This window comes from Haliotis asinina, chromosome 1 (assembly GCF_037392515.1).
Source record: "Haliotis asinina isolate JCU_RB_2024 chromosome 1, JCU_Hal_asi_v2, whole genome shotgun sequence".
Lineage (NCBI taxonomy): Eukaryota > Metazoa > Mollusca > Gastropoda > Lepetellida > Haliotidae > Haliotis > Haliotis asinina.
This window is the reverse complement of record NC_090280.1, coordinates 71,216,971-71,236,038: the sequence shown is the minus strand read 5'-3', so window position 1 is coordinate 71,236,038 and position 19,068 is coordinate 71,216,971.

Genomic DNA, 19,068 nt, shown 5'->3' with positions numbered 1-19,068 from the left:
TGATGTTTAGGAATAGTTCTGGCATCTGACTGCCATGGTTACTGAAGTCTTTCTACGTGCACATCACTTTGTGTAGAGGTGAAAATTCTCATATCCATAATTGTATTAGGATTGGCTGGATGATTGTACATGGACCTGGTACATGTGTCTGTTGACTGAATCAACTGACCCATCAGTGATGTGCATGCAGAAAGATGTAACTGCATTTCTGATTAATGGGTATTATAAATGTTTTAGGGTTGTGGTGAGACTTTTGTGATGTTAGACATGATGTAAGTGGTATGTGCAATAACGTGTTGTATTTTATTTACCAGTTTATTGATATTTATCCTTCCAATGACTTTTATTTATGCAGAATTATATTTATGGTATATTTCCACATCCCTGAGCTATGAAGAAGTATGGAATATCTGTCCTTTTGAAAGTTCTAAATGAGGAATTAAGTAGGGGCAGATAATCCATCATTTCTTGTGGTCCATAGGTTATATTTACAAAAAAACTGCAGTCTAGAAAAATGTGTTTTCAATGACATCAATGTATGACATTGTTGAATCAAGATTATTATATTCACCTATGTCTGTGGGGATTAATGGTCCAAATCTTTTTTTTTTTTTTAAGAATAACTGCAAAATATATTCAGTGTTAAGACCTTCCACTGCGTCTCTCAATATTTTTGTGTTGGTATATTTTTTCACTTGTATTTACTGCATAGATTTAATACTGATTGGTGCATAACACATTTACTATGATCGACATAGTTATGTCCCTTTAAATAGAACCCTAATTAAACAAGGAATTGGACAAATGTAGGCCATTAAAAGTGGAAACAAACACACAAAAAACTCTGTGCCAGGTAGTTTGACCAAGTCACAGTGTGTCCCATCTAAGGGGAGGTAGAGTCATGATTAATGCATAAGGGACAGGTTTGTTTAGTCACATCTGAACTCAGCTTGTTTCTTCAAGTCATTTCACTACCCACAGATTTGTGTCACCCATTGTGGTATTTGTAGTGGTACATTTAGCCAAGGTAATGAAAATATACACCTGAAATATCATATACAGTTCTTCCCAAATGCTTTGTAAAATATATTCTGTTAAAATATGTGTACTGTTCCTACATCAAACAGGAGATACTACATTTAGGCATGTCAAACAAAAATAATAATTGCTACCAATTTCTTCATTCTTCAGTCTGTATCTCCAGCTGTGAAAGAATAAACTGGTACAGAAACCCACAGCTGAGGTGAATGAGTTTGGGGAAGTTTAGTCTTGGACATACTTCCAGCAGCTGTTTGTTTACAATGTGGATCTGTGATAGAATTGATTGGTCAAGGGTTTGTCTTAGACATACATAGAGTATCTGTTTGTTTACATTGTGGATCTGTGATAGAGTATTTCTACATACATTTAAATATGGCTTATGCTCTTGACATAAACAAGTACATATACAATTTTTAGTAAACAGTTACAAATCAGCTGCATTACCCAATCCTTAGTTATTGATATGTAAAAGTGTATATACTCACAAATATGTTTGATATTTTTAATGTGTTTCTGTTCTTTTGTATTTATTAGTTTATTTTTTAATTATCTGGTTTGTTAATAATACTACTAAATGGGAAACCGACCACTGGACCAAGATTGCCAACATAGCAGCTTGAGATGGTTGCATTTAAGGAATCTCTTAGGATGTATCCATATTTACTGTTGTTGTGGAATGTGTATTGATATGAATCCTGAAATCATTTCCAAACTACATATGTTGGCGAGGTGTTTGGTGATGACTATGTGTTGGTGCCCCTGTAGTATGGGGCTGCCTTCCTGGTACATATGGTCCTCATGCCTACATATCATGTTCACATATCATGTTCATGCAGGGATATATTTTACTCTCATTTTCTATACAATACGATCTGAGGCTTCATTAGATACCATACAGTCACACAGGCTCAATACAATCTCTGTTTGCAGGCTAGTTTGTTAGATTATGTCGTTGAGTTTCTTGTCCACCTTGTACTTTCCAGCATAATAAAATTGTTTATTCTTGTAGCAATATAACAAAAAAACTATGTTGTTTTATCCTTTATTTTCTCTACAGTGTTGTTGTGCATATATTGTGTTCAATGATGCAAGATGATGTTTGAATAAACTGATGGTGTGCATAGCTGGTCAGTTTTATGTGTGTAGATACTGGTTTACATGAATACAACCACTCATCAACAGTATACTGTCCAAGTTGCAAGTCTGTAGTCATCAGTTTTCTCTTGGATTTGGCCTTGCCTTTTGAAGTCCTTGTATAGAGTTACTAATTAGAGCACACATATGTGGTCTTTCTAGCAGTTCACATCAGGTAGGTACATTATAGCCTTATGTGCTCACTTCCATTCTAACTAAAGTTATAGATTTACTTTGTTCTATTTATTTTGTTAAATGTGTTATCTAGTGTGCTCAAAATCTGTCTGCAACTGTTACTCAACTGTTACTCAACTGTTACTCAACTGTTACTCAACTGTTACTCAGCTATCACACAAATGAAGTGCATTAAGAAGCACAAGCATCCAGTATGGTGTTGTTGATGCAAAGCTGATATGAAGCTCCACTGCTGGACCATTAGCCATAAAGAAATCACAAAACATAGATGTTACCAAGTCTTGACTAGCTGAGCAGTCAACTCCACTTGACACCTAAAACATATATTGCAGCCTTTTGATGGAACTGTGTATTCAGATTGGTGATGCTAAAACCCAAAATTACAACAAAAGTGTTTTATACCTTATTATTTTGCAACAGTGTGACAAGCCTTTGTCATAGGTTCTTGCACAAGAGGGAAATAGTATGATTATCGCATAAATCATTTTGCAGTGAAAACAAAGTATTGGAGTGTATGATTGGGTATAATATGCCTGAAGTTAATTAGGCACTGGAGATATGATTCTTGAAATCAGAGGTTGATGGTGAAGGCACCACCAACTGGACAATCATCTGTGAACGATATTTGCAGATTTTGATGTACAAGTTGGTGGGTGTTAATGTAACGGGGATGACTCAACAACACAAGACCAAGGTCCATTGAGGCTGTGGTTCTGGTTTATTTACTGTAGTTTTGATTGTATAATACAAATCTGAAAGAAAGTATATGAATATAATGCTCCATCAAAAATACCTGTTTTATCACATTCAATTTATTGCACATTGTTCAGATAACAAATGCTGTACTACCACTGAACATATTAACTCAAAATAAATATACATCTCAATTGTAATGCTTCAGTTACATGGAAATGCTAATTCTCACCAGTAAAGTAAAACTACCATCTGTTGAACTCCAACATTAATCTGAATCAACTGTAAGTGAAATTATTGACACCACCAGCTTCTAACCCCGAGTCAAAATATGCCTCCACCAAATACATAGGTTCAGCTACAATATACAATAAATGAACCTTTCAACAATTAAACATATGTTTGCAGTTTATTCCTTTTATATAATAATCAAGTATAACCTGAAATCCACCCAAGTCAAAATCCTGTACTCATGACTTTCAAGCCACCTTGCCCAGTTGGGAGAAAGACATCAAGTGAAGCACCTTCACACTTCAAAATGCAACTAAATTCAACATCCAATCAATATGCTGCTCATCTTTACCCAATGGAAACCAAGGACAAGACAGCAGGCCTGACCTGATTAAAACTTGGCTAATTTGCATAGGAGCTACTTTCAACCCATGACCCAGTGGTGACTTTGAATACATGATGTGTAAAAAATGAAAATGTATACCTTACGTGTTACATTAATTCGTCTCTATGGCCTGTACAAGCAGGAAAGAAAATCACTGAAGCCCATTGGATATTTGGAAATATCTGTCTGTCTAATTTGAAATTTCATAAAAGTATCACAGCTTAGCAACTAAATAGGGATTGTTTATACGTGGATGATAAGATGGCAGATGAATTCAGATCCCATTTCAATGTTCTATAAATTTTAATCAGTATGATATATGATAATATACAGATTTAATTATTTGACAGTGAACTAAGCCGCATTCTGTCACTGGTGTAAGTACAAAGGGGTTAGGTAAAGATATATATACAACTATTAATAATAATAAATTAGATTTGTGCAGCCAATTTGTGAAATAACCAAAAATAAACGGTTTTATTCATTGGCTTATCAAACATTTTTGTATGAATAGCATTCAGCGGAATTCAATAGTTTGTGTAACATGTTGCAACAATGTAAACAAAATTTCAGAATACCGAGGAAGTGCTTCACCAAAATAACTCGCGAAGATCCAGGTTGGAATTGGTCTTCAACAGTATCAGGCTCTTACGTTGTTAGAGGAATGTATCCATCAATAACCATGTAAAGGGACCATATGTCTTTCATCTGCAGCTGGCAAAGAAACCTGTTCCATGTCTGACAGTCTGATATGGAAATTCATCCTAGGTGGACAACTGTCAAGGGAGTAGAGACTGGACACCTGGCAGCTTGACGTCACACTGTTGGCGCGAATGATAATTAAAAGAATATGATTATGATATGACCATAAAATGGCTACATAGGGGCTACAATTCACAGTGTTGCGATACTTATTTCCCTGTGTATATTTGAAGGGACCTGACCATTTGACCGTTATTTAAAGGATCTTCAATATATACTACCCATCAAAAGTTTAGACTCACTAGAGTAAATGTAGCAACTTCCTTCCGTCAACTGTTCTAAACTAGATTTGGCAAAATGGTTCATACTGATTACTGTATACACTGATGTATTGTAAAACAATTGGTAACGTTCAACAGATTGTTGTCATAAGGTCAATAAATGATAAAACTCAGTGAAAATTGGCGAATTCTTAACATTTTACACCAATACGCAGCTGTTAAAATGTGAGATATTAGCACATACTCTTCAGCAATTTGATGCATTAGTCTGGTGCAGTTCATCTGCATAAGGTTTTCCAGCTGGTTCTTCCATTTCAGTGGAGAAATTCATCTTCGATGTAATGATATGTATGTACATAGCACATAGTGAGTGATTTAAGTGAGTTTAAACTTTTGATGAGTAGTATATAACTGTAATGTCTCGATTGTGCTCGTCTGTCTGTGTGTCCATCCGTCCTTCCGTCCGTAATCATTTTGTTTCCGGAGCCTAACTCAAAAAACGTTCAATATTTTAAGACCAAAATTGATAGATATAATATACTGAACCTATGGTTGTGCCATTTGCTATTTACAGATGTTTGGCATTTTTTGTTTGTTTGTTTGTTGTTGTTTTTTTGTTTTGTTTTGTTATTCCATGGAACATTTTCGTGTTGGTCTAATGGTGGGGTTGGCTTCGTTTCCGGAGCAGAACTAAAAAAAACGTTCAATATTTTTCTGCAAAACTTGGTAGATATATCAATCAGAAGATGAAGTGGTGCCTTTTGTTATTTACAGGTTTTTTGTGATTTATTATTTTCTCTGTTTCCATTGAATCGTTTCGGACTTAGTCTCAAAGGTGAGAGGTGTGTTTCCATCCCGGAGCGTAACTCAAAAACTTCTTAATATCTATCAGTAAAACGTGGTAGATATGTGTGGCAGACCCCAAAGTGGTGCCTTTTGCTATGTACATGTTGCTTTATTATTTTCTCGGTTTCCATGGAAACGTTTTGGACTTAGTCTCAAAATGGAGGGATGAGCTTCGTTTTCCGGAGCAGGACTCAAAAACCGTTCAGTATTTTTCTGCAAAACTTGGTGGCAGACCCAAAAGTGGTGCCTTTTGCTATCTACAGGTTTTGGTGATTTATTATTTTCTCGGTTTCCATGGAAACGATTCTGACTTAATATCAAATGGAGGGATGGGCTGTTGTCATCTCCTGATGACTCTTGTTTTTGAATTGCAGAAAGTCCCCCTTCTCCACTTGTCTCAGATACCTTCTCTGGATGTATAGAAACTCCTAACTTGATTTTATCCTCCCACACTGTGTTGCAGTTGTGACATGAAACGATATCCCCTTGGAGATACTGTTTTGACAGTGGATATCCTACAATGCCCTGGCAATGCTACGAGCTTGAAGACGTCACAATGCATCGCTGTACTACAGGTCTATTGGTAGTACTGTGTTTAGAGATGTACATTCTTCATTGTTATCCAATGAAGAGTGATGTTTTTGATAAAGAGAATCTCACCCTGGTGTCTTCTAAGATCAACACCCGTTGATAACAGTAATAATACCTTCCCGAAACCTCTGATATTTGTAACTTTATATACTCGTGTTGATATATTTGATATCAGCAGACATTTGTGTGAGTTTCTCTCTTCTATACGAGATATTGGTGGTGAATTTGCTGGACTCAAAATCTTTGTATGGATTGTATTGAGCTTTGAAAGGAAAGAACCCATTTCAGGTTTGATACTTCGTAGAACACGCGTAGTTTCGGGTAGATTTTCAGTTAACGGTTGCTGTGACAAAACTAATGCATTGGATAAAATCCTTCACTAATCTGAATGGTGTCATGGAGTCATAAGCCATATATTTTGAAAGCATATTTGGCGCAACATGCCTTCCATCGCTTTGATAAAACACAATGAAATGGAGAATCAGTTATTTGCGTTATTATGTAGTTACTGCAGTTCAATACTATACTAAGATGAAAAATAATAAAGGGTCAAATAATATATACATGTAAAGAAACGTTTCTCAGAAAAATATAGAACTCAGAGTGTCATCACGATGTTTAATGTGCTGATAAACGTGACACATCGGGACGTACAGACAAAGTGTTCAAACAACACCAGCAAACGTGGGTTGGTTGTATAGAACATGACAAACATGAAGCACTTGGCCATTCAAGATCTTTTGTACCCTCCTCGCGCGTCCAAGGCACTGGTACATCATTTAAGAAATCGTTTCCTCTTTTCGTTCACATCTTCATACCTGTTTAGAATATGTATATTAATACGTATATGGGCCAGTGGCCTTCATACGTAATAAAGATGCTGAGCATGCTGGCGACCCAATCCGCTCTACACCGTGCTGGCTAAGTAAGTTTATGACAGTCGTGGTACTATGAGGCTCATCGTTGCTATTGTCATCTTGCAGTAAAGAGGGTCGACTACAGGAATGCTTGCAGGAATGGTGCTGCTATAGGAGCCAGAATCTTGTCCCGACAACGCTGTGCGGTACCATTACCGCCGACCGTGCAGTAAAGTCACTGCATGATTCGCTCTTCATTGAGATGATAAAATTCGGCCGACCATCATGGAAGGACAAACTGAATCTGCTTTCATCTGTGAAGAGAACGCGAGATCAGTTGATTCCAGCTGCCTTGATATCTACTCTATCTCAAACGCGACTGCGTTGGGGGTGGACGAACTGCAGGTCGGCCACAAGCAGTGTCCGGCTGCCCTTTTGTTGTCGACGAACCGTCCTCCTGGATATCCTTACATCTGTTAACAATGAGGTATTCTGTCTGCAGATAAGCTGTGTTCAGGAGTCTGTCACGTAAGGCAGTGTCACAGCAATGCCGGAAATGCTTGGAATATATGTTTTGGCTTCCATATCAACATGATGAATTTGACACAAGATAAAAGCACATATATGATACATATACCTACCTAGTTGGATATTACAGCTCAAATGAATAAATGCACTTCAGGGATGACTTCACAGGACATTTAAGAACATCTAGTACAAATGGTAGTTTTGAAATGCAGACTTTTTAATTAGGAGATAAACATGACCAATTTCCGGATGTTATTGAGTATTTGGAGCACGAGAATACATCTGGAACCGACGACGTCAGCCGAAGGTTTCAAATTAAATAATCCCGTGCTGCAAATACTCAGTAACACCCGGAAATTGAGCAAAGCATGATGTTTATCGATATTGTGAACAAAACAGTAAACCAAAGGGTTTTACTTTCTGCACTCGTTTACATCGAGTACGGGTACAGCAGTGAAGTGTCATCAGCTGGTCATTTCAGATGGCCCATGGTAACATCTGGAGTTTCTCATTTGTGACGTCAGTCTAACCTTACGTCACAATATGATGTGAATGACGTCACCTATTGTTGATGACATAACAAAACAATGGGCGATCTTTTTGTTGCGAAGGGCGATAACTCTCCTTTTATAATGATATAAGCGACGGTTCAACTTCTCGCTTCCGGTCTGGTTCCCGAGTCAATGTGCGCTGCGACAACTTGCTACATGAAGAAGACAGAACCCAGCTTACGCGTTGCCGTGTTTCCCCTTAACTGAAAAAATATCGTTTACGACGAAAAGCCATTAACTCACGCGTCTTTTGCTTTGATTTTTAGTTTAGAAAGGCATCCGTTGTTTAATTTCCAAATACAGTAAGAATTGACACGATAGAAGATAACAAGGAAAACGCCATGTAAAGTCGGTATATTGTCACGGCATTTCCTACGACAGAACACGAGACAGTGCAAGTCTGGGGTGTCGTAGCATCGGTGAAGTAATGGAAATTCTTGTTGTACGTAATCAGCCGTTATGTTGTTCCCAACAGTAATTCTTTAACTATTGCCACATTAATATCTTACAAATACTTCCTATACAACCACCGATTCAATGTAAAAAAAATTGGGGCTACACCTCCGGCGAACGAGCATCCCCTGGAAGTTCTTTATCGAGAACTTATGATTATTACACATCCCTGACAATTGAAGAAATTCTGTATAGACTGTAACAGTTACTTAGAAACATATACATTACGTTTTGAGCAGCAGTTCCTCACTCATCTGAATCCATTTTGTTTTTAAATTCTGACACTACTGTATATTTTTATGTGTACATATGCAATTGCCATACACCTTTTATCTAAGCAATTAGTCGGTTGCATCAGATACACGTCACCATAGCTTGAAATGAAATATTTCCCCCTTGAAAAATATGTCCACCAGTCAGTATTGTGAGTCGTGTTATATATGTGAATTTATTGGTTCATTTCTTACAAAAGTTTAACCCCATTTTAAACTCTTAATATAAATAGTCATTTACAGAGATTTCTCTCAACAAACAACATATAATTCTGACCGCCCAAGCGGATGTGTATGATAGAAATATATTTCATATGTTTCTTGTTTTGGTAGCATTGAGTTGACAAAATATTTCCCATGACTGACAATTTACTATCTAACTTTAACTATCTAACTTTCTAATTTTCATTCAACAGTTCTTAAAGAAAATTTTAGGTTATATCTGTTTGTTAGGGATTAACACAGAAAGTGTGTTTATTATCAAATATATCATGTATATGTTTTAGATGATATAAAATCGAATTTAACACCACAACTATTATATGAAGATATGTTTATGCATTTATATATATTATTACAAATTTAACAGGATAATGTACAATGACTGAATAAAGTCATGCATGTGTAATGTAATATAAAAGTACACACGCACCAGCATACAAAGAATCAGATGGAATTACAACATTGTACAGTGCAGATTCAATGTAAAGTGGGAAAAGATATTGACTTTATTGATATATTTGTGTTAGAATTTGAAAAATCAATTTAATGCAACAAAACATAAGAGCGAGCTCTAAAAATAAAATGTGAGCTTTTTCATGACTATCATAATAATCTGATCATTGTGAAAACGAGATTGTGGAGACACTGCAGGAAAATGTAAACCATTTGATGCTGACAACACTTACCAGTACCATTTATTATATTACAGATTGAAATTTATTATCAATATGAATGTATGCATTGTTTAGTTGTGCAATGAAAATAGAATTTGGAAAGTGCACTTGAAGGTGTACTTAACCTAATGGTAGTTTTGCTTCTTCTGTGTCTGAAATAGTATATTTAATAAATTAATATTTTAATATTATTTCCTTTATTAAAACTTATGAAAAACAAAACATGTCAATTTATACAATTAATTGATGATACTTAAAATGCAGTCATTGTAGAAATTTGCAATATCTTTGTGTATTATGTGCCTATACAGTGAATTTATATTTCATGCATCACAAACCGTTACAGACATAAAAACGTAGATTTTAGTTATGCCCATGTTTATCGTATTTGGCTACATGTAGGCGATGATTGACATAATTCGTCCGCTACTGTTTTTATAATTACTTGACCATTCCTTCTCACTTTCCTCTGTACCTGCTAAATATCTGTGTTGTCCAAAATCCTAACCCCATCATGAACGCCCCGATGAAATATACATGAAAAGACTTTCAGTGTTTCACATTTCGCGCTCCGCATCAGCTCCCGCCGTTGTAAATACCAGGAATGCAGCAATATCAGCCGTAAATACTAAAATGATTTGAGTACATATACACTGAAAATACACTGCAATTTTAAATGTGTGATACTGAGACATCTAGTGCCAGACTTAAATAACCGATTGCAAAACGTCAACAAAACAGGACCTGTAAACGATCAGCTGATTCCAACGCTTCGAACTGCCATTTCGCGATTCATACTTGCAAAGTAAACAGTCACGCCTATCCAGGGTGTGTCGTAGAATCATGGAAAAAATGTTTAGGACATAACACTTGATATATCATCGTAAAAGGGAAAGATATTCTGTCCATGCACCGGCGTCAACGTTATAAGTGAAGGCTATACTGGTTAACTGTCTCTAAGTGTAATGGTAACACGTATGGCTCACATCGCGCATACGACATGCGCTGTCAGTTTAAGATTGGACCGTCCGGATCAGCGCACCTAGCGGATTAGGGAAGACAAATTCAAAATGATAGACTGGTTCCCCTGCCCTATTCCGCGCTGCGCTATCGCTGCACTACTTTGTGTAGCCAGCTTGCAGAGGCAGAGTACCAGTCAATTCAAAATGATCGCCCATTGCTTGCGATGTTTCTGCAGTGAATAGTGTTGTAGTTTCCGGCATGTTTTTCAACCAATCAGATTACAGAACACAGTGACCTTCTTTTCATGAAGACTAAACACATTCAATAACATAAATGATTGTATTTTTTAACATCAGTATATGAAAAAGATGGCACTCTTGTAACAGTTATGTTCACAATAATTACGTAAAAAGTTATAATTCAAATCGCATAGATGATCTTGTTCACCCATAGAAGGTTCACTTTGTGTATGAGCACTAATTGGCAACTTGTTATATCTGCAGAACAAGTAATTTCAAATTTATACCATTATTTCATACTGGAAAATCAAAGGGGGGAACCTCTCGTCAGCTACGACCTGGGCCTAGATTTTCGAAGCTCTCTTAGCGCTAAGATAGTCGTCTCTGCCATACATTAACATTAACGTACGACTATCTTAGGGCTAAGAGGGCTTCGAAAATCTAAGCCCAGGTTTACTCTAGAATGTGTAAAGCCCTTAATTGACATATAGTTAGGTGTGCAAAATTGTACATCAATTACCTCCGGGGTCGTGTGAAAATCAAGCCAGGTAGGAAATACAAACTGGATATGGCCAGGGTGTCACACGTCGTGCAGATAATAAACTGTTTGAACGCAAACTCCCATCGACGTGTGCTAAAATACACAATACCAGATTAAAGATTAAAGATAGCATAAATGTCTCAAAAAACAACACTGTAGCTCTGGTAGAAATGGGTTTCCGGTACGCCGAAAGGGAAGGTGACAGAGCTGTGTTTAGAGAAAACTAAAAGGTAAAGGTAGATGCCTCATCGTCTTGCATACTGGCACCTGTAGCAAGGTACTGATTGGAGGTTGTGACTTTGTTTTTGAGGTCAAGAAAACTGATGATCATTACCACAGCAAAACAAGGCCACATAGCTCTGCGTACACCAGTACGGCACTGTGAGCTCAATCCCATAGAGCTGATCTGGGGTAACTGTAAGTATTTCATAATACCACATTCAAGCTATCAGACATTAAAGAGCTTGTGTATGCTTATTTTGCGAGAATTACCCTAGAAGTGTGGCAAAAGGCTGAAGATCGTGTTCTCAAAATCAAGGATGAATACCGCCTGCGGGACAGCGTTAACGTCAGCCATGTTACACCTGTTGTGATTTCATTAGCGTAAACAACCAGCAGTGATATTGACACTTGATATTTTGAGACGGTCCCTGACATGTAGTGCCCATGCGTTACGTGAACGTTGTCAGCCTGTCTGCCTGTCTGGTGGTTCACAGTATGGAATGTTTTTTAGATGGGTTTCTACCGTGGAAGATATTCGATAGTTTACGACTAATCACTACGATTATGGAATGCTACATCGTGATTCCCCATCTGCCATATTAGGTCGAATTGGTATGAGTGATTATATATACGTTTAGAGTTTGAAATATCAACCATTGTCAAATAAGCATTTTGCGGGCATTTCTGGCATTACTTTAATCATTTGCCTATCATCTCGGACAGTTGTGACACTGGGGCGACCTGGTCGAAGTGCATGTTCCATGGATCCATTGGCTTGAAATCTCTGCCATAGTCTACCAACAGCACTCTGACTCCCATTACAGCGGACAGCACCCGGACGCAGAGTTTGATCAAATTCCAAAATTCCTATAGCCTGAGCCCTTTCGGCAACTATAAAAGAACGTATCATTTTAAACTTCCAAACAGCTACCTGAACAATGAACGACATTGACATTGTCCTCCACTTTCCATGGATAGAGCGACTTGCACGTGCAAATCATTGACAAGAAGCAGCAGGTGCATTTCCAAGCTGACAATTTGAATACAAATGTGCCATATGTAACAGAATATATCCAACTTTAAAGAATGTAATAATGACATTTCAACGGTCCCATGCATTTTTCCATACTGTTACAAAGGGTTGTAAAACATTCAGTTGTTAAATGTTTCAAACAAAAACGAAGATTTTACGACTTTTAAGAAATAGTGTCACCAATAGACGACCCTTCATTAATGACGCCAAGTATATTTGTGTTATATCATCTTATTCAACTTCGATTTTATCAAATCTTAGAACCTTACACATAACACAAAGTCTGCCAAGAGTTGAGTTTAACAATACAAAGAAATCATCCCGATATACGTTGACTGGGCACCTAAGTGTCATGATGGACGGTCAAGGGTATGTAATCAGGGCACGATGTATACAGGGTGTAATGTGTATATATCGTGATAAACTCGCTGCACATTATTACCATCAGCATCAGCATGCATTACATAATGCAGGTGTATCATTAACGTCCACCCGCTCAATAAGCATCCCTGAAAAATGAACCACCTTACGTCACGTTGCAAACATCTCTGGAGTCATCCAAAATGGAATCGACACCCGACATTTGGATCAACTACCATGTATACCTTTTACCCGTATCCTTTTTATTTGGCAGCGTTACACCATACACCAGGACGACAGGTCTCTCCTAACTTAATTTCGTCACTTGTGAATACACAATGTCATTCAGATGTAACACATTATGTTGAGGACTGCACTTTCTGAATAAAGGAAACAATTCAGTGCTTGTGTTGGGTTGAGTCCTATCGATCTAAACCGTGGAGGCCGTGCTGGCTGATCAGCTGTCCTGGTAACTTGCGCGAGAACAGCTATACAAGACTGACTGTTAGTGCGATGTTTCCCCTAGTCTGGTTTCTCAAATCTCGACCTGTGTTGTGGATGATCACACACATTTTGGTGTTGGAGAAAACTGATCCAAAGTCTTCAGACCACAAACTTAGACTGACCTACTGGGAACCTTTCACCGAGTTCTACCAATTTAAAGTATGCAAATGCCCTTTAGCGGTCATTCAAAATATGAGCACAAATGCCGCATTAATGCAAGACACGAGCGCTTATCTGTTATTGGGACACTAAGAATCAGGCTGACATATCACTGTAGTATCAATAACAAGAATCATTCCCTTCCAGTGTGCTCTGAAAAAAGGACGACTTCATAACGGCTTTCACGACGCTTTTGACATCCCAAAGTAAGTTTGTGGGTGTGGTCCCCCACCCCGCGTCAAAGAGCCCAGCCTCAGTAATGATGTGCAGTATCTCCGATTGTTGGTCGTGAGTTAGTAGGACAGATGCTGGTAGAATGCTAAAAGAAAACAAACCCCTCCTCCAGTTTTACAGAGCTGTTATTCTCCATCCTTTATGGTAGAGCTTGTAACAGCAATTGAAACCATATATAGAGTCAGTCCATCACCAAGGCTTAAGGCGTTGTCTCGGAAACTTCAGAGCCTCAACGACTCATGGTTTATATGTAGCGGCTGATGAGCCATCTCTCAAACTACGCCGTCATGAATTATCTTTACGGTTGATTTATTAATTACTTTCTTCTAAATCCAACTTTGCATATGAATGTTTTTGATCCTCTACATTCTACCACAACAAATCATCACGTATTCCACCACTTGGAATAAGAATACAATGTGCTGGTTTTTCTACTAAAATCGATTTCGAAAAAAGCCCCAGGTTTTCTCTTTCATAGTCAGTGCTAAAAAGGTAGACAACACAGAATTTAAATAAAGCAACCTATTTACCGTACAACAATATAATGCATTAAGAAACACTTATGATACTTTTAAATCTATCTTCACAGAGGAATCTATAGATGGCGACGCTGCTAGTGCTACTGTCATTGATCCAGAACAATATCTTCAAGATTGCTCTTCTCTTGTGTTTCAGGGCATTAAAACATGTCTTCTAAACACCCACTTTTAATTGAAATTATTGAATTACTGGCCAGTATGACATACTATTTTGTTGATTACCAATCCATGTTGGAATTTCTGGTGACACTGTCTGATGTCGCAGCTTCAACAGCACTCAACACTTGTACTTCGCTATACTGACAACAAACCTGTCGTTACAACTTACACCGAGATCTAATGCAAACAAGTGTCTCACTCAAGTGGGGTTAAGTTAGTTACATAAGAATTAAGTCAGTCTGTTGACTATACTGATTTTTTCACTGCATGGCATCAATATTTCAGTGTTAAAACTTAAGGATCATTTTTACCGGACTATCATTCAATCATTGTCTTTTTAAAGGGTCATTTAATTGTTTAGAAAGTTGTAAATATCTACATAGCACAATCGCCAGCAGGTGAAATGATGTTGTACTTCTAGTTAGGGTCCATGCAGAAAGCAAACGTCTTTAGTGTGGTGATCAACCTTCAGTTAACGATCTTCTACCTTTGTTTTATGCTGTATTTTCTATAGTTGAAGATCTGGTGCTTTTACATCTGTATATGTGATTGTCTGGGTTTTTTTTATAAAGTAGTTCGACAACAGGTTTTTATATTCTGGGTTTATGTGTCACGAATGTATAACTTGTTTTGGTCAGTGAGTGGAAATCTGAACCCACTAACTACAGCGCTAAATGCCTATCTGATCGAACCTTCATGATTAAAGTTTCATATGACTATCGACCCAGAGCGGCTGGGCACAGTCCAGTGCTGCAACTCCCCTGCAGGTGCTCTGTGTACAGCACAATAAAGTCCCGCTGGCTAATTAATGAACTAATCCAACCTGTAGTCTCCGATAATGATGCCATACAAGCCGGTTAGCTAGATGGCGCTTCCACACAAGGCGGGAGAACCCGGGAGACGAACGGGAGTCACGCACAATCAGCAACGGGTTGACATCGATATCGCACATGTTTAATGGGTAAAGAACATCACCCTAATACGAGATGCCTGCAGGAAACAACAGAAACGTTTCTTCAAAGAATCCGTGCACAATGAAATTTCACCCGTGAAACGCATTTAGATAGAAATATCAAGTGTGATCACATTAATCGATGCCTTGGTTACGTGAATAAAAGACGTTACTTTGGCAGATACCGTAACAACATGTCGTGGAGAGGAGACATATTTGCCCGACATTCAAGTGTGATATGCGGGATCGTGTTGCCTCCACAATGAACAATGACCTTTTTCACCAACTTGTACGTAGTTGACAGCCAGTTTGCACATGACGTATAATATGGCACTATACACAGCCAGCATGTGCCGTATGACACTAGGCAGTATATTTTAGTGCGGATGTTTTTAAAGGTGCGCGTGTGCACATTCATGAACAATTTTAGACTTGACACTTGTTAAACAGAATCCCATATGAGTGTGAATTCCTTCTAGGGTATCCGTGACGACAACAGAACGCCTCCTCATGGTCACAGGAGGTACCTGTTTGGGCACCCTCACTGGACGGTCGCACGCATTCGTCTAGTTTTGCATGGTCTGGGATTGATTCATTTGCCAGAACAATCGCCTTATCAGTACATTCAGAAGGATTCCATTTGGGTTCGTGTGTGTGAAACGGTAAGTCATAAGAACTGCAGTGTGATGAGGTGTCAGTTATAGAACAGGAAGCTGCTTGAATGGCAGAATGCCCTAGTGTCAAAACTTGTATATGCTGTATGGCAGTCAGATTCACCTGGATGACAACTGTGACCTACAAAGTCGTGACACATATCACAAACCGTTACACTTCCACCTCCAAATCTTACAGCCTCAAGAACACAATACTGTGGTGAGATATCCCAGCCCCCTGACCCACCAGTGCCTTTCCATCGGCAAAGGCAATTGAAAGCGCGTCTCATGTCAGAATACAAGTTTGTTCCACTACATATGACTGAATCTGCCATGTCTGCGGGCCAGTGGTAAACGTTGAGCCCGATAAAATAGCGTCAGACAGGTCCTGTGTAGCTTGCACTGCGCTAAGTATTCCTGATCGTCTGTGCGGACAATCTACATTTTGACATCTGTCTGCTGGTGGAGGTAACAGTCAGAGATCTGTTGTGAAGATGACGAAAGTTACAAGAAGGTCCTCTTAGTTTGGAGCCACAAACACCATCTCAGGCTTTGGGCTAACCACTACTCTATATACAACCAAGGGCACGTGCAACTGCCGCAACGGAATGCTGAGCATTAAGCCTGCCAGTGACACACACACACACACACACACACACACACACACACACACGTAGCCGATTAGTGCCTTGAATCATACACGTGTATACGGCACACGAAACTAAAATACACATAATGCGGGTGTCAAGTTTCTAGTTTTGTTGAGTTCTAGTCAATCGTCGTTGTCGTCCTCCGTATGAGGAAGAGGCATGTCACCAGCATGGTGGCAGTGTCATCCGTTGTATGACGCAGCTGGAGTCTGTGCTCAGTACTTCTCTCTGCAGCTGTCTTCAGAATGTAGACACACGCAGGCCATATGTAGTAAGGACTGATAATCCTGCACGGAACACAACCCTGGTGAAATCACATGTTTAAAAGTAAAATATATTTAGTGTTTCAACGTTTAGCGAGTTTCATACACTTTTACGCATTTTGTATTACAAGTATCCTTATAATCTATGCGTGTTTAGAGTTTAAACATTCCATAGGACATTATGTCCAGTATGGATTACATTAGAAAATGATATGTACGAAAAAAGAACCGGTAGCCATGGCGGAAAAGCCACAAAGATGTACAGGCGGTAAAGAAATCAACAGGACGCACGAAGGTCGTTATAAACACTGGTCACTTTCGTTTTTCGCCAAGGCGTTCGTAAACTTCTAACAGTACATGTACTTCTGTAAAATGGAAAACGGAAGTTGACAAATGAAATTTATCTAAGTTTTCACGAAAGACACGTTTCCTTTTAAGCTACCTTTCACTCCAAGGAACATTGGAGAAACACCCAGAGCAACCAGTGAACATGAAAACGAGACCTCTGTGGGCATTTTGGACAAGAAATCCGTTCTTTGGGAAAATCTCATCAAAATTCCCGGCCGCATATTTCATGGCAGCGAGCCAAGATTCTGAAAACCAAACCTTGAAAAAACAGAAAATATTAAGATAAAACCCAAGGATCAAGGTATCTGCTTGATCAACGTTTACTCCACTGTGCGTAATCCTGTCGCCATCCTTTTATCCACCACACATGGCCATTTTGAATCATTATGTTTAATTTTTATCGTTGCTATCGCTACCCCGCCGTACTTAATCTACATCCCTATCGTCAGTTATATTGGCTATTGTTATCCTTTTCGACCAAACCCACCTTGGAAACATATCACCAGGTGTATATTAATCTCAAACATTTATCTCAGTCTTCATCTGTGCACTTGAAAGTCGTTTCAGAGAGTAAGTTATCTGTATAAATGTATTGTAGTCATGTTCATAAGTGGATAGGCAAGTGTACGGAACTTGAAGAAGTATCACTCGATGTTCTCTATCGGGCTGCCAGTAACTCGTCACACATGCCCACTGCCTGCTGCCAGACTACCACCTAATGAGGTCAGTAAGATGTTGGCAATTCCTGGCAGTGGCTCATTGAAGCCTTTGTTCACCGTCCAACACACTCGGACTTCACTATTGATTTTCAATCTGTTCTCATCTTGCAGTCCCTCCAGAAAGTTGTTTTAACAGCCTTCACATATGCCTTACCATAACTCTCTCCTAACAACTGCCGTGGAGGCATCTGACTCTTTGATTGGAACGCACACTACTCGAAAACAAATGTGCTTAGATCATGAACACAAAACTGTCCGATCACTTTGATGTGTGTCAGATTTAAACTTATAGTGCTTTGTTGCAAATGTTTTCAGAACAATCCTCAACATCCTCCCCAAAGCACACGCACGAGCACACGCGAGCGCACACACGTCCTTAAATTGTTATGAGGCAGTTCTACCAGTCATTAAGATTAACATAACGTGCTTTACTGATGATCTCGGAACCAGTTTGACAGACATACTAGTCATATAGTAACAACACATGTAGGAATTCAACAGTTTTAATAACTTACCAATATGTGAACCTACACCCTCTCCTTATTGTGTATTATTATGTAAACAGTGTACGTCTGTGTACTGCTGGTATACGTTATCCCGGTGGATCTAATACAATATGCGTTATACATTTATACGTAACTGACTTAATGTTCAAAGGAAAGCACTATTGTTTAGGTTCTATACGATTAACTGTGTACATAAAGGACCATAAAGTCAGCCAGTAACCTGTACCTGCGTACGTAGATGGTAATGTCGATGTAACTCTCCATTCCTTAAAAAGTATTGGAGCTGAGGCCCATTATTTTAACGAATGGAGAGTTACGATGACATTATCCTACTTAAATTATATTCAAAATATTGGTAACAAATTTGT